Consider the following 10,229-nt stretch of genomic DNA (forward strand, 5'->3'; position numbering starts at 1 on the left):
TGCAGTCTTTGCTCGAACTGTCTGGCATATGTTTCTTTTTCTTTTTCACTTTTTTTAACCATTGTTTTCGAGAAATTAACATTTCTGTCTTTGTTAGCTTTCGAACTCATTTCTGCTTTTTTATGTGCTGTATCACTCCAACAAAACGATAGCTTAATGAATTCCCTTTGACAGCTGTCCTCTATTTATAGACTTGAACATCAAAGGATGAAAGGACTGTCACTATGACATCACCACGTTCTGTGACGTAACAGGGCTTTGGAGCGTGATGTCACGGGGGTGGGCGTGGAAAGGATTTTGGGGGTCTAAACAAAGCGTGTCTTTTTTTTAAAACTTTATTTAACAAACAATGAGTATACAACATACGAACAGATGAAGTATACAACAGAACATGAACACAAAAAGCCAAGGGTGAAAGAAAAAGGTAACAATTATAAGAATACACGCAAAAATTCGCATACATATATTGTTGTGAGAGCCTTTTTGTTGGTGCAGTCTGATATTGATTGTATGTGCATGTGCACATCCTTAAAATAATGACAGAAATATGGTGTTTTGTTAGTAAACTTACATTTATGGATAAAAAATTTAGCTAAAAGTATTAAGAAATTTATCATAAAAAACATTTCTCATACTTCTTGGGGAACTTAAAGAAACAGAATAAAACATTTTCCCATCGTAAAGAAAACTCCCTTAAAATATGGACAATAACAAAGCTGCTAAATTCCTTCCAGAATCTCTGTGTAAAAGAACAGTACCAAAAAAGATGTGTCACCGTTTCTGGATGATCCCCACAGAAAGTACAATTAGTATTTATGTCCCTTTTAAATTTGACCATGTAGTGACTGGCTGGATAACATGTATGTCGAATTTTAAAAGAGACTTCTTTCACCTTATTTACAATCAAATATTTATGGGGGACCATCCAGACTGTCTTCCGCTTGATATCTGGAACACTGATTGGAAAATTATATAGTGCAATAAAGTCGTTGTAAGTAAGTAGTTGTCCCTCTTTACTAACCAGCTGAGCCACCAATAGGATCCCATTTTGGAGCCAAGTTTCCAGGAAAAGTGATTTATTTTTCTATAAAATATCTCTGTTGTTCCAGATAAGGTATTTGTGAGGTGAGAAGTTGTGTTTATAAATGAGGGTCCACGCTAAGAGGACCTGCTTATGGAAGGATGAAAGCTTTACAGGGACTTTCTCAACATTGTAATTACAATTTCAAATAAAAGTAAAGCCACCAAAACGAGAGAAAATGTGGTATGGTATAAAGTTCCAGATAGAGGTAGGGTTTTAAGAAAATGTTTGGCCCAATTAATTTTGAAAGTGTTATTTAAAGTAGAAAAGTCTAAGACGTTAAGCCCACCTGATTCGTACTTATTCATCACAACAGTTTTTCTAATATAGTGCGTACGGTTTTTCCATATAAAATTAAAGAGCATACGGTCAATATCTTTACTACTTTTCTTATCCAGATGTAAGGAGAGAGCAGCATATGTTCATCGGGATATCCCTTCAGCTTTAGTAATTAACACTCTACCTTTCAAAGACAAGTCCCTTGTTCCAAGATGGCGCCGCCGCGTATGGATGCCCCGGTGCTTCAGTGCGTTACTTCTGTTTTGTTTTTGTGCATAACTTCTGTGTCTGGGCACTCCTCTGGATATTCTTACACTAGAGAAGAGCTTCTTAACTACAGGACTACAACACCTGTGGATTTACTTCCAATATTTGTCGCATCTGCGGCAGATTTACTGCAGACTCTGATCAGGAAAGTGAGACGCCGAAAGCGAGGAAAGCGAGCCGGCGCACTCGTGCGTCTGAGGAGACGCGGACTGCGAACTGCTCTTCCTGGGATCTTCCTTTCCAACGTACGCTCACTCAGGAATGAGATGGACGAGCTGGCCCTGATGAGAAGCATGAACAGAGACGTTGCCTCCTCCTGTGTCTTGTGTTTTACGGAGTCGTGGCTCTGTGAGGACATCCCGGACAGCGCGCTCAAGCTGGAGGGCTTTCATCTGCTGCGCGCGGACCGGCAGGCCTCTCTCTCTGGTAAGACCACAGGTGGACGTGTCTGCTTCTACATTAATAGTGGCTGGTGCACAGATGTAACAGTGATTGCTCAGCACTGCTCTTCCTCTCTGGAATACCTTTTTATTCACTGCAAACCGTTTTATTCTCCGCGGGAGTTTGCTTCATTCATCTTGGCCGCTGTTTACATCCCGCCAGATGCGGATGCGCAGGCAGCTCAGTGCGCACTCGCGGAGCAGATACTGCACATGGAGCGGACATTCCCGGACTCTCTCATCATTGCTCTTGGGGACTTTTACAACACCCCCCTCCTCACCCCACACAAAAGAGGATTTCACACCACCTCCTCCCACCACATCCCTTCATATTCATGAAGCAGATGCGAGGAAGCAGTTTAAGAGTCTGAATGCTCGGAAAGCTCCCGGCCCAGACGGTGTGTCTCGTCTACTGGACGCAGCCGGAGGGTTCACTTGGTTGTTTGCTCTCAATAGAAGCTGAGCGCGTCTCCGTGTCTGTGCTGGTAAACGATACTGAGTCCCAGTGCTCAGTAAACTGTACACCTGACCGTTATTCTCCCACCGAATCCGGTGTGTCCACGGTCCAACACGTGCTCAACACGATGGTGCTGACCGGTGCCCAAACACACCAGAACACCAAATAAGTAAAATAACACAAACACGAACTTCTCCATGGCTCGTCGGGATGGCAACTGCTCCAAAAGTGACACATGAAATAGGCTGACATTTGAGTTTGACACGGGAGGTGAGGGGGTGTTTTGAATATGCTTGACTCCGTCACGAGGTTGCGCACAGCATCACCGGCAAGGGGGCTTGGTTTGAGAGGTTTTTGGCATCTGTGATGTGATTTACAACCATCCACCCATGTACAGCAAGAAGCCGCACTCACAACCGTGGGCATCAGCAAGTTGGTGAAATTTAAACAAAACAAAACAGCATTCCATCTGAAACTCTCTTATTGTACCCAAAATACAAATTTTAGTGATTACATGTGGCTTCATTAATTATGTTCAAACGGATGAATACATAACGCAAGTAATAACTTTATGATCAGTCAGTGAATGAAGGAGCTCAAGAGTGCAAATATAGTTGCAATAAAGTGACAAATATGCCCTTTTATGTCAAACAAAGACCGAAATAAGTGGCATCAGTGTGAGGATGAGAATGAGCGATCCAACCTCACACTGCAGATATCAGGGCAAAGCACAGTGGGGGGGTTGCAGTCTGCGCGCACAAGAGGGCTAACAACGCTGTGAGTGACGGAATCCACCCAAACTGAGGAACAGCTTGTTCCCCAGAGCTGAAGCCTGCACTGTTTGCACTATAATATAATATAATATAATATAATATAATATAATATAATATAATATAATATAATATAATTAGGGCTGTCAAATGATTAAAAATTTTAATCAGATTAATCACAGCCTAAAAATTAATTAATCATGATTAATCACAACTCGAAATATGACCAAAATGTGTGCAAACATACGGACAGATAGCGGATTTTTACACACTTGTTAGTGTTATTTAATGCTAAGACCACGCTGAGTGGCCTGCGTTCACTCAGCGTGGTCTGACGTAGGCTGGGTGTTGTGCTGGAAGCGAATTAATCACAGCCTAAAAATGTATTAATCGCAACTCGAAATATATGTGTATATGTGTGTATATATGTGTAAAAATCGGGACAGATAGTGGTTTTTAACACACTTGTTTGTTTTATTTATTATTAATTGTGAGTACAAGCAGTACAAGCAGAACAGGGCTTCAAATAATTGTGAGGGATTTTTACTGAATGTTTTCCACCCGTTTAAATCTAGCACATTGTTTTATCCATATACATCTTCAAGTTCACAGAACATAGGCCTAATTCAACAGGCAAAATGTGGAGGCAGGAGTGGCCAGGTATCTGCGAGCAAGGCGGGCCAGCTGGCTGTGGGCTCCTGCATGAGCTGCCCACCACTGTAAGGGACAGTCCTCTAAGGCAGTGCAGGGCTCTGCTCTGTAGCGCTGTATGGCTCTGTCCTGCTGTACCTCCTCCTCTGACTCAGAGTCAGAGTCCATCTGCAGCAGGCTCAGCCTCTTCTTGGCTGGACCTTCTTCTGCAGTGTGTGATCTTCTAGGAGAGTCTTCATGCAGCATGCCTGCCAGTGTGGTCCACACTGCTTCTCTGTCAGTCTTGGGCACACTGCGTAGGTCTTTAAAACGTGGGTCCAGTGCAGTTGCGATCTGGAGCCATGCATAGTTGGTATGTTCCTGGCGGGAAGCAAGGTCTTCCTTAAACTTCTCTTTAAACCTCACCACATATGCAGGGTCCTCATCAGTTACTTCCATGACACGGCGCAGGTGGCAGAAGGCTGGTAGAACTACAGAGCAGGAGACGTAGGCCTCTCCTCCCAGCAGTTCAGTCTGCAGATATGTGCAGTGGAATACACACATACACACATGGGGTGGCTGTAGCTCAGGTGGCAGAGCAGGTCAGCCACTAATCAGAAGGTCGGTGGTTCGATCCCAGGCTGCCTCCTGGCTGCATGCCAAATATCCTTGGGCAAGATACTAACCCCGTGTTTGCCTACTGGTGGTGGTCAGAGGGCCCGGTGGCGCCTGTGTCCGGCAGGCTCGCCTCTGTCAGTGCGCCCCAGGGCAGCTGTGGCTACAATGTAGCTTGCCATCGCCAGTGTGTGAATGGGTGAATGACTGAATGTAGTGTAAAGCGCTTTGGGGTCCTATGGACTAGAAAAGCGCTATACAAATGCAGGCCATTTACACACACACACAGATAAGACAGCAAATTAAAAAAAAGCTTTTTAATACTAGGTAATATTAATAAAATATTTGATTTCATTTATTTTTTAAATAAGACATTTTCATAATAACAAAACTGATTTAAGATGTATGTTTGATACATTTAATCTAAACCTACAATTATGGTCACAATGACAGGCTCACCTGCAGGGCTCTAGAAGTGTCTCCAGTCTCTGGAGTTTGTCCCACTCTGGAGGCGTCAGGAGGACAAGTTTATGCTTTTGTTTATCCAGAGTCGCGGTTACTGCAGTTTGGTTGCGGATCAAGCGCTTCACCATCTCCAGCGTGGAGTTCCAGCGCGTAGGCACGTCCTGGGCCAACGGCTCCTGCTTGCGCCCCAGTGACACCTGCTCTGCGTTCAGCTCTGCTGTGTTTGCTGGGCTGTGCTTAAAATGGCCAACAATTTTGCGGCATTTGGCCAGCGCAGTGACAAAGCCACTGTCTGCGAGACTCACTGTGATGCATCTCTGTAGAATGGGCGCGGTACACGGCATGTGATTGAATGGCATGATGCGAGCCGCGGCGATCATATTGCGCGCACTGTCCGTGCCTACTGTTGTCACCTTCTCCTCAATTCTCCACCTGCGAGCAACAGTCTGGAACTGCTCTGCACAAGCCTCCGCAAAGTGCCGCTCTTCCGTTTTCATTATAGTCAGCGCAAAGGATGTCAGACCCCAGGCTTCAGTGATTAAATGCGCAGTAACTCCCAGGTAATTGTCATTACTCAATGATGTCCAGTGGTCTCCTGTCAGAGCCACGCATTCTGTGTGAACTAAAGCCTCTTCTTTTTTCTTTTTCTCCGTTTCATACAGTTCGTGGATTCGAATTGTTATTGTGCTTCTCGCTGGGGGCTTGTAGGACGCGTCCTGAGATGCAACCTTTAAAACATCCGCAAAGCCCTTGTCCTCCACAATGCTTAGCGGTCTGCAGTCCTTTGCTATCCATTTGGCTATATTGTCGGTCAGTTTGTCCAAAGAAGACTTACCGAGTGACCTGCGTTCACTAAGAGTGGTCTGACGCAGGCCGGGTGAAGCTGCTGCCCCGACAAACGCGTGTTTGGCATTAAGGTGGTATTTTAAGGTCGAATTTGAACGGTGAAATTGAAACTCTTTACTACAGTGAGTGCAAATTACAACGCGTTTGTTTATTGTCCCATCTATGTTCTTCTTGTATTTAAATTCCCCATCCAGAAGGCCATCCGCTTCCTGCTTCTCCATTTTCAGTGGCGCGGTAAACAAATCAAGTGGAATTATGGGAGTGACTTATCTGCTGTTGCGCTAAATAGTTAAATATTCTAACGTAATTAATTCCAAAATTTAATTATCACAATTAACGCGTTAATTTCGACAGCTATAATAAACATATATAAATAAAACCACTTTTTTTTTACGTTAGTAATTCCTGTTGTGCATAATTTTATATTATTGTTAATAATAAATGAATTAAAGCAACAAAACAACCTGAAGAGCCGGTTCGGAGCCGAAAGAGCCGGCACTTTTTAGTGAGCCAAACCGAAAGAGCCGGATCTCTAAAAAGAGCCAGAAATCCCAACACTAGGATATGTGATTTTGGTCACATCGCACATCCCTACTCTGAGGTTCTAGCAAATTAAAACAAATGAAATATTTCACTGGAGCTTTAGATCCCTCTCTGTCCACAACAGAGGAAAAACAAGGCACCAGTGAAGGATCACCCTGCTGTGCTCTGGTCATATTCAAGCTCTGATTAATGTCCTCAGGAATCATTTCAGGGACGTCACATGTGGAGATTTTTTACAGAATCAATGGGTGACACGAAAGAGTCGTCTTCATCAAGCGTAGCCATAAACGACCCCGACAAATCCACAATCTCACCCATTTTACGAGCCTGAGCACGAGTAATTGCGCACGCAGGAAACACCTCTGAAGCAGTGGAGCCCGAGTCAGCAGCAAGGGCAGGAACATCAACAACTTCTGGCGGGGGAAAAACATGCCCACCAGCTAGATCATTACCAAGAATGAAGGAAACTCCTTCGATTGGTAATCGCTGGCGCACGGCGACTTTAACGTAGCCCGACACTAACAGCGAATGCACCCATATGCAGAGGGGCTTTGGTGACACTCATTTTTATTCCCCACACTACTATGTCGGAACCACAGGATGTTTTTCAGACAAAGGCAGCACAGATTCTAGTAAGAATGAGTGGTACGCACCCGTATCTCTAAGAATCGTGACTGGCACTTTATCATTTTCTTCACCCGTCAACGAAACAAAGCCGCATGACACAACTGCGGATCAATGTCAGTTTTCGGGTTTTGTTCAGCCTCCGCGTGCACCTTTGGCGAGCAAGCGGTTTTAATCAAACCCACGCCTGCGGGGAATTTAGTGCCCCTCGCTTCTTTTCTTTTTAATACTGGACACGCAGCAATCAAATGTCCTGAGTCGTGACAATAAAAACATTCTCGACCGTTTGATCTAGCAATGAACGCTGATACATTTTTACGCACTGCTCGTGGTGACTTTTTTCGTTCAGAGAAATTTTCCTGAAACGAATTCTGTGCACAGAACACACTTTTGTGCGTTAAAACAAACTCGTCAGCCAGGAGTGCCGCGTTAGTGAGAGACGACACCTTTTGTTCGTTTAAATAAGTCACGATGCGTTCCGGCAAACACTTTTTAAACTCCTCCAGCAAAATAAGGGTTTAACTCTTCCACGGTTTTAACTTTACATGAACAACACCATTTCTCAAACAACACATTCTTTTCTCGCGCAAACTCAACAAAAGTCTGGTTAGCAGTTTTATTAAGATTCCTAAATTTCTGCCGATATGCTTCAGGGACAAGTTCATACGCCTGCAGCACAGTTTTCTTAAGAGTTTCATAATCTAAACTCTGCTCAATAGACAGGCTTGAACACACTTCTTGGGCTTTTTCCACAAGCTTACATTGGAGTAAGAGGGACCAAAACTCTTTCGGCCACTACCTATAACTATAACTAAACTAAAACACAAGCGGCTCATTAAAAGACATGAGGGTTTTTTTTTTAAACTTTATTATTGCTCAGTAATAAGACAAAAGTATTTATTACCTGAGTACGAGATTCATAAAAATACACCATAGCCATGCATTAGTTTAGTTTGTTTATTTTTAGCAAATGCATTTTGCAATTTAGAATAAATCTGCATTCATGTGCAAAATGTAGCATTTCCCAATGAGATTGAGAACATGCAGTGCCCTCACAGAAAGGGCCAAACAATTTCAACAACAGTGAGAGGTTCTGAATCGAGGTGTTTTAAATTGTAAGGTAAAAACCTTACAAAATTAAAGCTCCAACCCAAACAATCCCCCACGAGCAAGCACTTGGCAACAGTGGGGAGGAAAAACTCCCTTTCAACAGGAAGAAACCTCCAGCAGAACCAGGCTCAGAGAGGGTCAGCCATCTGCCGCGACCTGTTTGGATGGGGCTGATGCGAGACAGAACCAACACTGTAGGATTTTAAAATTGTTGAAATCTTGTGAATTGTATATATCATAGTCGAAATCATAGCCTGATTTCGACTATGATTTTGTAGGGAAACAATGTTTTCAAAAATTTCCCAAAACAACAACAGTTCCTAGTGGTCTTTGAAGAGGATTGTTCAGATGAATTGTTGTTATTATTCTCCTTAACAACAAAAACCTTAATCCTCTTCTCCTTCATCCTGTTCACTTCAGATATCAACATTCTTGCTACATTATCTTCAAAGTTTAACTGCCTGAATTCCATGGCAGTCTGTACCATCAGTTTAGACTTATATGTCTTCTTTAGACTCTTATAAACGGCTCTAACAAGTTTGTCTAAAGATTTTGGAAGTTGTGTGGGTAGTTTACCCACAGCCATTTCAATGACGTTTTCTAAAATGGCAAAAATGTTGACCTGCTTTGTTGCTGTGCCTGTCTTTAAGGCGACCATGTTGTTCAGCCTAACAAGAAACTGAATTATAAAGTTTCTTTCTTTAGTTTCTTGTGTCCTTTGCCCTGGACTGGGGATCTGTTCTTCAGACGTTTCAGCAGGACTGGTCTGATTTTCCCAAACAACAGAACCCTTTATCCTTTTCTCCTTTACCTTATTGATCTCTGATATTAAAATTCTTGAGACATTTTCTTCAAATGTTGACTGACGAAATACAATGAAAAATTGTAGCAAGTCCTTGGAGTCGTACATCTTGTGCAGTCCACGGAAAACAGACTTAACCACCCTGTTTATAGATGTTGGCAGTTCTGCAGGTAATTTTCCTGCAGTTTTTTCTGTGACTGTTTTGATGAGTGAAAACATGTCGATGGGTTTTATGACTAATTTAGTTTTTGTTGTAATGGTGTTTGAAAGCTTTACAACAAACTGAACGATAAAGTTTTTTTCATCCATTTCTCGTCTCTCTGCCTGTGTACGGGTCATAAAGACGGATTTGAAGAGAAGTGTCTGCATCTCCTCTTCAGATATTTCTATGGGCCTGGTTTCCTGTGGACTGTCTGCTTTAAAGGAATCCATTTGAGTTTTTTTCTGTGCTGTTCTCTGATCCCGTTGCTAGTGTCTGTAATAACTTTTGTTTCTAATGTCTCTGCAAAGCAAACCATCGGTGTCGAATTGTGCGATACAAATAAACTTGCCTTGCCTCCGCCCCTATTTATGAGCTGGTAGGACCAGATCAAAGCTGAAAATGTATCACGTGACACCGACGTCAGCTCTGGAGTGTGATGTCACAGCAGGGTGTAGCGACTGTTTTTATGTGTTGTCGTTAGCAACAAGGACGGTAAAACCATCGTGTACGCTTGTTTATTTCCCTTTCACAATAAAGCTCAAGATCCTGTTGAGACTTTTCAAAATAAACTGAATGACGTGAAAGAGTGTTTACGGATGAGTATGGGCTCAAATTGTGGTCATAAATATGTTGTACTTGTAAAAAAGATTTGTATGTGTAAAAAAGATTTGTGTGTGGACTTAGCCAAAAAGTACATGTGAAACTCGAAGCGGCAACCTTCCGATTACAAGGCGAACTCCCAATTCTTGAACCACGACTGCCCCACAAATAATTAACAAAATATTTATGACCACAATTTGAGCCCATAGATGAGAAGCAAAAAAGAGCCGGCAGGTGCTAAAAATAAACCTTAGACTCAAACGTTAGAACAGGCCTTTCCCCGCAGCACGCCGTTGAATAAATACTCACGAAGAAAACGGCGGCCGTTACAACTTATGTATCGTTTCATGCATCGGTTAAAACACTCAACTCCAGGTACACGATGCCCAGCTGAGTCGAGCTGCCCGAGATTCACAGAATTTACAGAAAATGTTACATTTTTGTGATTTCTATCGTTATCGGGGCTATAGATGCTTATATTGGGATATGTGATTTTGG

This window comes from Maylandia zebra, linkage group LG23 (assembly GCF_041146795.1).
Source record: "Maylandia zebra isolate NMK-2024a linkage group LG23, Mzebra_GT3a, whole genome shotgun sequence".
NCBI classification, from domain to species: domain Eukaryota; kingdom Metazoa; phylum Chordata; class Actinopteri; order Cichliformes; family Cichlidae; genus Maylandia; species Maylandia zebra.